At 45.8% G+C, this 15,478-nt stretch overlaps 2 protein-coding genes across 2 annotated transcripts in view; one reads left to right on the plus strand and one right to left on the minus strand.

The window, feature by feature from the left end:
- LOC138666512 (zinc finger protein 721-like) overlaps window positions 1-15,478 on the plus strand; it is a 620,944-nt gene that overhangs the window by 360,810 nt on the left and 244,656 nt on the right. The window lies entirely within an intron of this gene.
- LOC138663689 (zinc finger protein 773-like) overlaps window positions 1-15,478 on the minus strand; it is a 33,574-nt gene that overhangs the window by 6,714 nt on the left and 11,382 nt on the right. The window lies entirely within an intron of this gene.

The following is a 15,478-nucleotide window of genomic DNA, read 5'->3' on the forward strand; positions in this document are numbered from 1 at the left end:
TTAGAGGAACGGTTAATCTGGGAATGTTCAGCTTGCAAAAAAGGCTAAAAGGAGTCTTAATAGCCATCTACATATATCTGAAGTGTTGTCACTGTGTAGAGGTATCATCCTTATTATCATTTGCATATAGAAACACAAGAAGCAATGGAATGAAACTGAAAGGGAGAAGATACAGATTAGTATACTTTTTGACAGTGAGGGTATTCAATGAGTGGAATAGGCTGCCACGAGAGGTGGCGAGTTCTCCTTCAATAGAAGTCTTCAAACAGAGGCTGGACAGACATCTGTCTGAGATGCTTTAGTGAATCCTGCATGGGGTTGGACATTGAAGGTCCTATCCAAATGCAACATTCTATGATAGAACGTATAGATATTGTATTCTCTAGTTTTGTATGGACTGAAATACATGTTGAATTGCTGACTAAGAAATCTCCTCCATGCTCCCAATCACTGGCTATGTTATTTACTGCTTCGGTAACCGATTGATTCCTATAGCCACAAATTTGTTGGGACTGACCAGGAAGTACAGAGACTAGCGGGGACCCAAGCAGCAATGGTATTTTTACTATTTTAAAACATTCTATTTTTTTCCTGAGATCTACTAATAAAACCTATATATTTTAGGCCACAGACAACAAGCAGTTTCTTCCTCGGAGCAGCTGACGCTAATTCTCATTTACCGACACTGGAATCGGCATTCGCAATACTGCAGAAGATATTCATTACACGTGACAAGAGAAATAACTACTTCATGATGAGGATGACATCTTCATCTTCTACCTCGGATCTAAAAACATACAGTATTTGGCCAGAGTCCGTCACGGACTCCATCACCGTTTATACGAATGTTTGCCGTCTTCCCTGGACGGTAATCTTCTATCGCGTTAGATCTTATGTCTGATTCACGCACAGACGTTTGAGGCTTATTTAAAACATTGTTTGTAAAAACAACAAGACAGAATTTATGCCAAATTCTCCTTTTAGTGTTTTTTTATATCTGGATATGACTTTTTTTTAGCATTTTCCCATAGCCTTCAATATAATACACAAACCCCTACCCCCATCCCCCAAAAAACCCAAGGTTACTTACCGGTAGCCAGTTTACCGGAGCCCACAACAGTACAGCTGAGAGAGGGATCCACTCAGCCAGCACAGGAAACCTACTGAGATAATGGGGCGGTGCCTCTCCCCCGCTTCAGTTGTGTTACAGAGCATATGAAGCTCTCTGGTTAATTGCCACCGATAGCCAACACCACATTATATAAAAAAAAAAGAGACACCCAAAATGAAGTGCACACCCAAAAGGTGATTTATGGGGAAATATACGGGTGCTGTCGTGGGTTCCAGAAAAAATGGCTACCGTTAAGTAACCTTGGTGTTTTCCCTTCACCCATGACAGCACACCTGAGAGATTTTTGGACAAATGAAAACACCTTATGGAGGGACCACCGCTTGCAGCACCCTTCTACCAAAGGTTAGGTCAGATAAGGAGGACAGATTCAGTCTGTAGTGCTTAAAGGTAGATGGTGAGGACCAGGTAGTGGCCTTACAGATCTGATCAATCGATACCTCCGCCTTTTCTGCCCAGGAACTAGCCACGGCTCTGGTGGAGTGAGCCTTGATGCCTTCAGGAACCGGAGCGCCACTCATAGAGTAGGATAAACTAATGGCCTCCCTGATCCATCTGGCAATGGTACTTTTAGATACCCCCTAACCCTTTCTGCTACCCTGGAAGGCTATGAATAGGGACTGATCTTTCCTCCATTGACTAGTCATGGACATGTACTCTAACATGGACCTCCATACATCTGAAGTATGGAATTTTTCCTCTCCTGGATTTTTAGGGTTATCACAGAAGGAAGGTAAGGTGATCTCTTGGCTCCTATGGAATTTAAGAACTTCCTTGGGGAGATAAGCCGAATCCGGTCTTAGAACAACTCTGTCCTCATACACTTGCGTGTAGGAGGGGCATATAGACAGGGCTTGTATGTCACTTACCCTACGGGTTGATGTTAAGGCCACTAGCAACACCATTTTAAGAGTGAGGAATTTTGAAGACAACTCCTGTAAAGGCTCAAATGGTTTCCTAGTTAGGCCGGGTTCACACTAGCGTTCAGGGGCTTTGCGGAGGGCTGCATGCCCCGCATATTTCTGCATGTGTGCCTATCTTTAACATTGGGTACTCAGGACATGCGGATGTGACATTTTGATGCGCCCGCAGAGCGCACAGGAATGCAACAAGTTGCGTTCCTGTGCGGTCTGCAGACGCGTCAAAACGACGCATCCACATACATCCGCATGTCCTGCGTACCCAATGTTAAAGATAGGTACACAGAAAGTATGCTGAAGTAGGCAGGGCTTAGCGGAGGACGTATGCAGCCCGACGCAAAGCACCCGAACGCTAATGTGAACTTTGCTTTAGCGCCTCTAAAACTAGGTTCAGGTCCCATGGAGGAATTTTTTGAACTACAACTGGTCTAGATCTACTACAGGATTTAATAAATTGGGACACCCATCTATTGGATGCTAGGTTGCAATTATACAAGGCACCCAAGGCCGACACCTGCACCTTGAGAGTATTAGTTGCTAACCCTAGTCGCAAACCCGACTATAGAAATTCTAGAATAGCCCCTACCAGAGCTTTATCTGCCAAGAGCTGTCCTAAAAACTCCAGGAATTTATTCCATGTTCTACCATAGATCCGATATGTAATCGGCTTCCTACTTTTCAACAGGGTGGAGACTAGCCCTGGTGAGAATCCCTGCCAACTCGGCAGCGCCCTCTGGTAGAATCCATGGATCGGTAACGGACATCCACCTTAGAAGGGAGAACCATGGTCTCCTTGGCCAAAATGGAGCAATGAGAATTGTCTGATCCTCTCTGATCTTTCTCACGACCGATAGAATCATCGCTATCAGGGGAAATATGTAGACCATACTAAAATTCCAAGTTATCTGAAGGGCATCTACTGCGAATGGATTCTCCCTTGGGTTTAATGAGAAGAAGTTCCTCACTTTCCCGTTGTGTAAACTGGGAAACAGATCTATTTCCGCCCTGCACTATGTGCTGGAAAATTTGAGGATTTAGAGACCATTCTCGCTGTCTCAATTTCTTGGCACTCAGAAAGTCTGCTTTTGTGTTTTCTATTCCCCTTATGTGAAGTGCAGTAAGGCTGGGTTCACATCAGTGTTTCGGTGCACAGCGTATGATCCGCATACATCCGCATGCATCATGCGTACATATCTTTAACATGGTGTATGCAGGGATGTGCTTTTGCATGCGTCATTTCGCGGTGTCCAGCGAACGCAACATGTTGCCTCTTTGACGCATCAAATATTGCGCAATCATCCGAGTGCGTAAGAAAAACGCATTACTGTCTATGGGAACGCATTGGTACGCAAGGACATGTGTACGCATGCGTTTGATACGCATGCGTGCTTCAGACTAAACATGTCCAGGAACTGGTTTCAGCCACTCCTAACAAAGAGGTATAAAAGGGGGCAAGGACAAAGGAAGTTCATTACTCTCAAGACCCTTGATAGAAGCCAGTGGATCTGCTGTAAAGACTCTGGATTTCACTCTGGATGTGAGTATAGAAGCTATGGAAATGTCTGCCTGTCTCTCTCACTGCAGTCTGTACTCACGTCTGTCTCTCTTGCAGCCTTCTTCAAAGAGGTCTTCAAGTGAAGACCAGAATGCTTCCCACAGTGGACAGGAGACTGATGAAGTGAGGACATTTGCTATACTGATAGGTATGTATTGACTGTCAATATGACATGTGGTAAAATCATGTATTTTCATTACAGAACAGTTCCAGTGCGGAAGAGAAGGAGCAGTTGACTCGAGCCCAAGTTTCTCAGGTGGAAAGGCAGCGTGTAAGTATTCTTGAATGTTTTTGTTTTAAGTGTTTTATCTTTACAAGTATATGGCTAATGTGTTTCTTTGATTTCTAGGTTCCACAGTGTGAGGAAGGCACCATTGACAATGACCGCTTGATAATGCTGGTGCAACAGCGAGTACCGTTGTGGGACACCCATGATCGGCAGCACTAGGACACTGTGGTGATTCGGCAATTGTGGGAAGAAGTGGCCAGATTACTGTTGGATCATTGGGATACAGCCACCCCACAAGTCAGAAAGGATTTTCGTAAGTATTGCAATGTGGTCTGACGTGGCAGTGAACCTGTAAAAGGTGCATTGTTTTACAATTTATATTTTTTCCCCCTTCACAGTGAAGAAAGTAAACGTCCATTGGCATTTGATATAAGATCGCTTCAATAAGGACATGAGAGAGGAGAACCAAGTTCGAAGTGGTGCTGCTCGAAAAATAGGAAAATACAAGTACCATCGTATGTTCTCCTTCCTGAAGCCTGCGGTTGATCATCGAGGGCAAGTATATTTGTGTTGTATTCCATGGTATACATATGAATTTTTCTATTCCACAGGATATGTTGGTGCTTTTGAACTGTTTATTTTTTTCATAGTAATCTTTTTAATTTCTTTTCCACACAGAACATGGAGCACCACCACCGAACATGGATCATCCTCTGTAGGAGCGGTCCCTCATCAACCAGCCAACGAACGTCCCAGTCATCCACCAGCAATGCAGCAAGTGGGCGTGCTTCACAGGCTGGGGAAAAGGCAGCTGGTCCAACAGGTTTTCCCCTCTCACAATCCTCTGCCACTGTTTTTTGGGGGTCTTCTCACCAGTGGCAGAGGGCCTGTGACAGGCCAGTCATGCCTGAGTTTCTTCACTTAAGTTCGGTCTTCCAGAATGGGCTGAAGACGAATGGAGATAGACTGGAAAGTGGGTTCAACCAAGTGAACATACTTTTCCAGGAAGTCAACCGATGCCTTGACCACCGCGAAGCTGACCTTCAGAGACAGGCACAACATTTTTTTTTCTGCTATAGAGTGGGGCATGTTGGAAAACCTTATGCCTGAGCTCCAGGTGAATGTGATGCAGGCCTGCCAGGCTGCTTACAGCCAGGCAATGCAGCAGCCCTAGTACTACCAGCAGCCACACATGGCATTTTCTACACGGCAACAAAGGCAGTGGCAGAAGATGGCAACCTATGTTCCACCACCACCGCTGGACACCAGGGCTATTCCACCACTACCCAGCTACACCACCATGCAGAGTCCAGCAGCACGCCAGTCTGAAGCCACCACCATTCCAAGTCCTGCAGCATGCCAGTCTGAAGCCACCACGATACCGAGTCCCGCAGCATGCCAGCCTCTAGCCACCACCATGCAGATTCCTGCAGCATGCCAGCCTATAGCCACCACCATGCCGAGTCCTGCAGCATGCCAGCCTCAAGCCACCACCATGCAGAGTCCTACAGCACGCCAGCCTCAAGCCACCACTCCCACCGGAAAAAAAAGAAACAGATACCCAGTACCAGCTCTCCTCAGCACCGTCAGAAGAGGAAGACTAGGAGCACCAAACGTTGCCCCAAAACTGTCCAACCACCTCCACCCTCACCTTCCAATGTGTCTGTTTTCTAATTTGTCTCTCCCTTTCGATGTGTGTCTCCATTCCCACGATTCCACTCCCATGCATGACCTCCCAGACCCCATACATTTTATAGGCCCTTCCCCTGGAACCTCTTCGTCATCCACTCATCCCAGCTCCACACCCCCAACGTACATAATATATCACCCTCTGACATACCCCAAAGCTAATTTATGATTTTATTGTTAAATAAAAATTATCTTTTGTCTGCACAATCACTGCGTTTTCTTTGTGTCTTTATGCGCCGCACATACGTGTGTATTGTATTGTTGAGGTAACTTGTAACGGGTGTTTCACTAGAGGTGTTTTATTATTAACCTTGCTGTGGAACCATGGGGTCACATAGACCCCAGCGCTGAATAAATTGAAATATTTCTAAAACTGGTCATTCTCAGACATTGACCTTCTATTTATTTTCAAGTAACATATTTCTGCTTATGTTGATGATATTTTGAATTTGTTTTTCAATTTTGTTTCTAAGTTATTTTCAATTTTTTATGTTTGGGACTCTCCTGATCCCATAGTACCTTTATTGTCTGACATGTTTTTTTTTAATATTTTCTGCTTATTCACAGGTTTTTGTAATATGATTGTAATTAAACAATGGCTAGATGAACTGTGATGACTCCTGATGACATACTGGCAGCTTTGGATGCTTCTAGTGATGTCGATACTGATAATGAAGGTAATTTGGAAGATAATTTGAGCTGGGTTGAAAGGCACCATCAGACACTCCAAGTGACACCAGCAGTGTTACAGGACAGAGCAAACAGTGCTATGTTTGTCCTCAATCGAAGGACAAAAAGATGAGATTCGTTTGCAGTGACTGCAAGAAGTTCATTTGTGAAGAACATGGCACTATGATGTGTCGTGAATGCAAGGGCTCAATTTATTGCCAGATCATTTGTTGTCATTATGTTTTTACTAAAATCCACACAGATGCAGTTATTGAATTTGAATACTTTGAGTTATTAGTAAAGCATTTTGGTATAAATTTCAGTTTGTGTTTGATGATGACAAATAAATCACTTCACAGTTACATTTGATTTCATAACTGTGTTCTGAACTGATGACAGAATAAAACTTGATTATTCTGAATGGCCAGGATGTTCATTTTAATGAAACATGACGATTTTGAGCCTGGGGTCATATAGAAGCAAATCACCAAAGCAGTGATGTTTTTCATGATTCCACAGCAGGGTTAAAATCAGCAAACATTACAGGTACATAACATTACATAAATAATGCAAAATGCATGCACATGCAGCCTTTTTTGGCATCATGCGTAAGCTGATGCAGATAAAAAACGCTGTGTTAGCATGCGTTTTGACATGTGTTTGCGCATGCAGATAATGCGCTGCGCACATATACACAAATGTGAACTTAGCCTAAGAGATAGTAGGTGTTGCTCTGCTAGCTGGAGCAGGATGTTTGCTGCCTCCCTAAGGGTATGGGACCTCGTGGGGTTGATATAAGCCACAACCGCGCGATTCTTCGACATGACCCGGGCATGGCGACCCCGAAGGAAGGGGAGAAAGTGTCTTAAGGCTATTTCCACAGCCCACAGCTCTTTTAAGTTTGAACCCTCATCTCTTTCTAGAAGAGACCAGGTTCCCTGCACTGAGTAGGATCTCAGATGTGCCCCCCATCCGGTACTGCTCATGTCCGTCGTGATAACATCCTCCACCGGCCGCAACCACTGGACCTCTGACGCCAAATGCTCTCTTACCATCCACCAGGCTAGGGAGTCTCTTACTGCTAAGATGTACCTTTCCCTCCAAATGCTCTTTTAACTACCTCTGTACCTATAGGACCTGCATACTGGTAGTGCATGACCTGTCCCTGGTATTGAAAGATAGGAGACAAAAAAAAAAAAAGCGCAAATAGGGTCTTATCCCCAGGATTGTTCTTAATCAATTGTGAGAGAACTGCTCACCTGGTAGTACACAGTACAAGCGTGTAGTTGTCAGCTGCTGCAGATCCACAGGTCGGCGTTGCGACCTCTCAGGACCGTTATAATAAATGAAATGTGGATTACATCTGCGCTGCTGCGACAAATAATAGATCCAGATATACTGTTAGGGTGTTCGGGTGGTTTATTCAACGCGTTTCGAAGCTCAAAGGCTTCTTCTTCAGGAAGTTTCCACACAAAGATCTTTGTGTGGAAACTTCCTGAAGAAGAAGCCTTTGAGCTTCGAAACGCGTTGAATAAACCACCCGAACACCCTAACAGTATATCTGGATCTATTATTTGTCGCAGCAGCGCAGATGTAATCCACATTTCATTTAACATGACCTGTCCCTGGACATACAGAGCCACCCTCAGGAACTTTTGATGGTCCCGATGGATTGGGATGTGGTACCAGGCATCTTTTAAGTCTATGACCGTCATGAAACAATCCTGGAACAATACCTTTATAGCGGTGTTCACTGACTATTTTGAAGGAATAATTCACAACCCATTAGTTAAGCTTCCTCAGGTTGACAATAGTCCTTAGAGAATCATCCGGCTTCAGTATCAAAAAAAGGGGGGAATAAAATTAATTTCCTATCTCTTCCACTGGGACTTTGTGCAGAACTCGCTTTTGTACCAGTCCCAAAATCTCCACCTCTTGGGTTAGCTGTCCTCCTGGTGATTTCCTGCGGGGTGTTAATATAAATGTGTGGCGGGGTGGATGAACAAAGTCTATCTTTAGACTGTCCTTGATAACACTTAAGATCCAGCGACTGGGGGAGATGTTCACCCAGGCAGGGAGAGAGAGAGGGTGCGCCTCCCCCTACCTCTGAGCTGACATAATTGGGGGGGGCTTTTTTGACGATGTAGAGGGTCCTCTGAACATGTATCCAAACCTCTTCCTATCCTCAAAGTCTCAGCTCTTTCTTTCTCCCGGGGGGATGACCCCTATTAAATTTTGTCCTCCAAAAAGAAAGCATCCTAGCTTCCACAGAGAAATGGGGAAACCCCTTCTTCTTGTCCCCTGCTTTCTCCAAGATGTCCTCTAGCTTCTGACCAAAGAGAAACTGGCCGTCACAAGGGATGGAGCAAAGTCTATTTTGCGAAGGCAGGCCTCCCAGACACCCTTTTAGCCATAAAGCCCATCTAGCCATGTTGGATAGGCTTGCCGACCTAGCCGCTAACCTCACAGAGTCTGCTGAGGAGTCTGCTAGAAAGTCCGCTGCTCCTTGCAACAGAGTCATTTTGGCCAAGACTTAATCTCTTGGAACCTTCCTCCTCAGCTGTTCCTCCATCTGTTGCAGCCAGACCATGAGGGAGCGGGCAGTACACGTCCCAGCTATTTTCGGCTTCAGACCCACCTGCGGCTGCCTCCCAGGTGTGCCTCAGGAACCCATCCACTTTCTTATCTAATGGGTCTCTAAGCATGCCTCCAAGGGCAGGGATGATTTTTAGAGGACTTTGCTACTGCTCCATCAATTTTAGGGATTTTACCCAACCCTCTCCTCAAAGGGGTATCTCCTTTTGGAAGATGAGGACAGGCTCTCAGTCCTCTCCGGTGTCTTGCACTCCTTATCTATGAGTGCCTTAATCCTAGTGTTAACTGGAAAGGTGCACTTCCTTTTTTCCTCCAGGCCCCCAAACATAACATCCTCTAAGGATTTAGGTGTCCTTTCCTCCTTTAGGCCCAATGTTGACCTGACTACCCTAACCAGTCTACCCGTGTCCTCAGCCGGAAAGCAGGGTCGGCCGCCTACATCAGTGTCCAAGGAGGAGGGGGATGGGGATTCTGCATGATATTTCCCACTGGATTGCGAGGCCCCTGAATCTGTGACAAGCCCCCAAGCTCTCTTGCTTCCCTTATTTAATATTGTCTTTAGGGAACCTTTCACCTCTGCCATGATTATGGCCCTAAAGCTCATGGCGAAGTTGGGGACTCTTCCCGTATCATTTTCTGTATGCAGTCAGCAGAGAGATCCTTCTGCCACTGAACTGTCAGCGGCGTTTTAGAAAGGGCACACTCCTTATTCTCTCTCCTGGTGCTAGCCTTCCTAGGCCCTAGTGATTAAAGGGAACCTGTCACCCCCCTGGCGTTTTTAACTAAAAGAGCCACCTTGTGCAGCACTAATGCTGCATTCTGTGAAGGTGGCTCTTCTTTTTGTGGTCCCTTCCAACGCTGCAAAATTACTTTTTATAATTTGCGCGCCATACCTTTAGTCTGTCCGGGGGGCACGTTTTTTCCCCCGGACAGAACTGCCTCCCAGCCATCACTCAGCAACTCCGTATGCCGCCTCCTCTGCCTTCAGTAACGTACCCGACACCTGCGCTGTGCTTTCGTTTTTCGGGAAAACGGCACATGCCGGAAGGGAGAAGGGAAAATTGAGGATGGAGGTACTGTGGGAACATTATACTGTGTGTAGGAACCAGGAAAGGGGCACCATATGGCATTAAGAATTGGAATAAGTGAGGATGTATTATCTAGTGGTTTGGGTGGTAGCATATTGTGTGGGGCATGGCAGTACATTATACTGTGTGTGGGGACCAAGAAAGGGGCACTGTACTATTAGAGCAGGGGTCCTCAAACTACGGCTCGCGGGCCACATGCGGCCCACTGAGGACATTTATCTGGCTCACCAGGTGTTTTTGTTTGTATGGAATGTGCGCCGCATTCTCCGCCTCCCCTCCTTCTGTCTCTCGACCAGGGGCGAACTACCGGGGTAGCAGCTGCTTTGGGGCTACACCAGTAGTTAACTTCCGTGGCCACCCCTGAGCCCAGCCAACATTGAACTTCACTAGAGTTCAATGCCGGTAGGCCCTGTAATCATGGGCGGAACGACGAGGAAAGGAGATGCGCTGCTACTCAGGAAGACTTGCGACCCTCCGTATGCAGCATGGCCCGATGACGTCACATCACCTGTGCCAGAAGAAGACGGAGTCGAGTGTGCGCCTCTTCAGAGCAGCGGGGGACATAGGTGAGTACTGGTATTTTTTTCTCTATTTTTAACGTAGGGTTCGGTCTATCATGCCTAGTGGGGACATTTACCTGCCTATTGGGGACCTATGCTGCCTCTTGGGGACATTTACCTACCTATTGGGTACTCTTGCACTACAACAGTCTGAGCCTGCCGCACTTCATGTCCTCAAAACTACCAACCCTTATCCTGGGAGACTTTAACACCCCCATTAACAGCCCCACTTGCACATCTGGATCCCAGCTTCTATCACTAACCACTTCTTTAGGACTCTCACAGCTCTCAACCTCAGAAACACACAAAGACGGTAACACCCTTAACCTGGTCTTTGTCCAGCTCTGTTCAATCTCCTACCTAAATAACTCACCGATTCCCCTCTCTGACCACAACATTCTCTCCTTCACGGTCACAATTCCTCGCCCACCCGAGCACACTCCTACTTACCACATAGTCAAAATCTTATTGTCATTAACCCTCATACACTTTCAGACTCCATACACTCATCCACTCATCATTGTCCCGAATCTCCTCTTTTTCCTGTCGTGATCTTAGAAGCTCCCTTGGCCAAGTAGCTCCCCTCACCCTCAGAACCTCCAAGCACAGTGTAAAACAGCCCTGGCTCATTTCTCCAGAAAAGCTCTAGGAATGCTGAACGCTTTTGGAGGAAAACTCACACACCAGAAGACTTCATCCACTTCAAATTTATGTTGAGAACCTATAATTCTGCCCTTCACCTCGTGAAACAGACCTACTACACCACCCTGATCTCCTCACTATCTAACAATCTCAAGAATCTTTTTGAGACCTTTCACTCACTCCTCAGGCCAAAAACACAAGCCGTGATCACAGACATTTGTGCTGATGACCTGGCTTCCCATTTTATACAGAAAATAGATAATATCCATCAGGAAATCTGCTCCCAGCCCCCAGGGGCAGTGACTTCCAGCCCTCCCTGCATTTCCTCTGGCTCACTCTCCATATTCAATCCAATCACAGAAGTCTCCAAGCTCCTCTTCTTCTCGTCTGACTACATGCACTTCTGACCCCATTCCCTCACATCTCCTCTGTCTCTCTCCTGTCGTCACAACTCACCTAACTACAATCTTTAATCTCTCCTAGGGCATTTTCCCCTCCTCCTTCAAACACTATCGTTACTCCATTATTAAAGAAACCAGCTCTCGACCCATTCTTCACAAACTACAGACCAGTCTCCAATCTCCCCTTCATCTCTAAACTCTTGGAGCACCTGGTCTACTCCCGCCTTACTCGTTACCTCTTTACTCACTCCCTCCTAGACCCCTCACAGTCCAGCTTCCACCCCTACATTCGACAGAAACTGCACTTATCAAAGTGACCAACGACCTTCTGATAGCAAAATGTAACGTTGACCACTCTGCTCATTCTTCTCGACCTTTCAACACCGTTGACCACCACCTCCTACTCTCTAGGCATTAAGGACACTGCTCTCTTCTGATTCTCTTCCTATCTTTCTGACAGCTCCTTCAGTGCTCTGTTCGCTGGCTCCACTTCATCTCCTCTTCCTCTCACTGTTGGGGTACCTAAGGGCTCAGATTTGGGCCCCTTCTCTTCTCCCTCAACACGACCCCAATTGGACAGACCATCAGCAGATTTGGCTTTCAGTACCATCTTTATGCTGATGACACAACTATACAAGTCATCCCCTGACCTTACCCCTGCTGTACTACAGAAAGCCAGTGACTGTCTGCCCTCAACATCATGTCCGCTGTCTATCTGAAACTCAACCTTTCCAAAACCGAATTTCTGCTCCCGCTGTCTACTATCCTCCCTAAATCTGACATTTCCCTCTCCATGGGTGGCACCATAATAACACCCCGGCAGCAAGCGCGCTGTCTGGGTGTTATGTTTGACACCAATCTCTCCTTCACCTCCCATATACAATCTCTTGCCCGCTCTTGCCGCTTACACCTAGATAACCTCTCTAGAATCCGCCCTTTTCTAACCATGGAAACACAAAAAACCCTCACTGTTGCCCTGATCTACTCCCGCCTGGACTACTGTAACACTCTATTAATTGGCCTCCCCCTTACTCGACTTTCCCCTCTCCAGTCCATCCTTAATGTAGTAGCCAGAGCCGTCCATCTGGCTAATCGGTACTCGGATGCGTCCACCCTTCACTGGCTGCCCATTCATTATAGGATCCAATTCAAAGTACTTGTTTTCACCCACAAAGCTCTTCACAGTATGGCACCACCTTACATCTACTCCCTCATTTCTGTCTATTGGCCTAGCCGATCACTGCGCTCTGCAAACAACTTTAGACTAACCTCTGCACTAATCCATACTTCCCACTCCGGACTCCAAGACTTCTCCAGCGTTGCGCCAATCCCCTGGAATGCTCTACCCCAAGAAATTAGGACCAGCCACAACTTGCACAGTTTTAGGCATTCCCTCAAAACACATTTGTTAAGAGCAGCCTATCACGTTCCCTAATCAGTCATTTTATATGTAAGTGTGTGTGTAGCCCATTCACTTTCTCCTCCTATCCCCACCCCCTCAAGATAGTTGGACCATCATTGAAAATACACATCTGTACTTTGTATCTCCCCCACCTCATTTTAGATTGTAAGATCTCACAAGCAGGGTCGTTTTATTTTGCTTTAATCATTATATTATTAATGATGTTACTTATGACTGTTGTGTTTTAAACTGTTTAACTGTAAAGCGCTGAGGAATATGTTGGCGCTATATAAAGACTATTATTAATATTATAAGTGGAGTTCCACAATATGGGCACTAGTGAGTCTGAAATTATATGGACTGGCAATGCTGCATTGATGGGCAGTGCAGTCTGTATGTCAGAGTGTGAGCAATTTTATTGCTGGTATATTGCTTTTGTAGCACAGTATATATATATATATATATATATATATATATATATATATATATATATATATATATATATATACATATATACACACAGTTATATGAAAAAGTATGGGCACCCCTATTAATCTTAAGCTTAATGTATTATAAAAAACAGTAATTAGACCTACTGGTAATTGTATTTCCAGGAATCTATCCTGACAGCACACTGGAGGACGTCCTTCTTATCCTTGATGGGACAGGAACACGAGAGGTTAAGAGGACCCTCCCCCTACCACCCTTCAGTGCTTTTCCAAAGTAACACATCTGGATGGATGCAAAAACACAGGTTTATTTCAACAAATTAATCAATCATACAAATGTTACATCACATGAGTATAAAGATGATACATTAGGGAGGGAACTAATAGTGCTGTCAGGATGGATTCCTGGAAATACAATTACCAGTAGGTCTAATTACTGTTTTCCAGTTCACCACCTGACAGCACACTGGAGAAATACCAAAGGAGACTGGTATTTAGGGAGGGACCACTGCTTGGAGTACCTTTCTACCGAAAGCCAACTGAGGTGACACTACATCTAACTTATAGTGTTTAGAAAAGGTACTAAGGCTAGACCATGACGCAGCACTGCAGATCTGATCTGCCGTCGCCACCCCTTTCTCTGCCCATGACGTGGCCATGGCCCTAGATGAATGGGCTTTGATGTTGACCGGGGAATCTTGTCCTCTAGCTTCATAAGCTAAATTGATTGTGGATTTTATCCACCGTGCGATAGTCGCTTTAGACGCTTTTCTACCTTTATTTGGACCCCTGAACTGGACGAACAAATTGTTGTCCCGTCTCCAGGGTCTGGATAAATCGAGGTACCTGAGCACCGAGTCTCTTATGTCTAAGTTGTGGTAAAAACTTTCCTTCTGATTTTTAGGGAACTGGCAAAATGATGGTAAAACAATCTCTTGATTCATATTGGAATCTGACACAACTTTAGGGAGAAACGCCGGATCGAGTCTGAGTACTAATTTGTCCTCGAATATCTGCAAATATGGATTCTGCACCGACAGCGCCTGTAGTTCCCCCAATCTTTTTGCCGATGTGATCGCAACTAAAAATGCGGTTTTAAGGGAGAGTTTATCAATTTCTATATCCCCTGTTACATCCCACGCCTGTTCACATAGGAAATTTAGAACCAAGTACAGATCCCACGGCGGGACTGACCTTCTAATCAATGGTTTTAATCTCTGGACTGCTCTAGAGAATCGACTAATTCAGGGATGGGCAGACAGGGAAGAATCGAAGAATACACTCAGGGCCGCTATCTGGACCCTTAATGTACTTGGTCTAAGACCTTTTTGAAACCCTGACTGCAGAAAGTCAAGAATTTTGGGGATATTTGGATGGTCAGTATCAACTGTCGTCTCTCCGCAAAACCCACAGAATCGCTTCCATATTTTCGTATAGATAGCCGATGTCACCGGCTTCCTGCTGGCTTGAAGGGTAGAAATGACATCCTCTGAAAGCCCTTTTGCTCTCAAGACCTTCCGTTCAGGATCCAGGCCGCCAGCTGAAGTGCTCCTGGATTCTGGTGTAGAACTGGACCTTGTAGAAGAAGATCCTCTCTTTCTGGTAACAGGAGGGGTTCTTCCACTGACAGTTTTCTTAGCAATGGAAACCAACTCCGTTTCGGCCAGTGAGGAGCTATGAGTATGACTTTGGCCCCGTCCTCGCAGATCTTTCTGAGTGTCCTCGGGATCATTGCTGGAGGAGGGAATGCATACAGAAAACCGCGGTTCCAGGGTTGTGAGAAGGCATCGATCGCGGCTGGACTCTCCCAAGGGTTTAGGGAATAGAAGATCTTGAGCTTCGCGTTTCTTTTTGTAGCAAATAGGTCCACCGTCGGCATCCCCCAAACACAGATCTTTGAACACCTCGTTGTTCAGTTCCCACTCCGTGGGGGATACGCTTTTCCTGCTGAGGAAATCTGCTAACTGGTTCTTGGAACCCTCCAGGTGGATCGCCGAGATGGACAGAACCGACCTTTCTGCCCACCGGAATATCCGTTCCGCCAGGTCTTGTAACGCCAGATGTCTTGGACCGCCTTAATGCCGCAGGAAGGCTACCGTTGTCGTGTTGTCTGAGAAGACCTTCACGTGTTTGTTCTGCAGCAGATGCTG

The sequence above is a fragment of the Ranitomeya imitator genome, chromosome 2, assembly GCF_032444005.1.
Source record: "Ranitomeya imitator isolate aRanImi1 chromosome 2, aRanImi1.pri, whole genome shotgun sequence".
Lineage (NCBI taxonomy): Eukaryota > Metazoa > Chordata > Amphibia > Anura > Dendrobatidae > Ranitomeya > Ranitomeya imitator.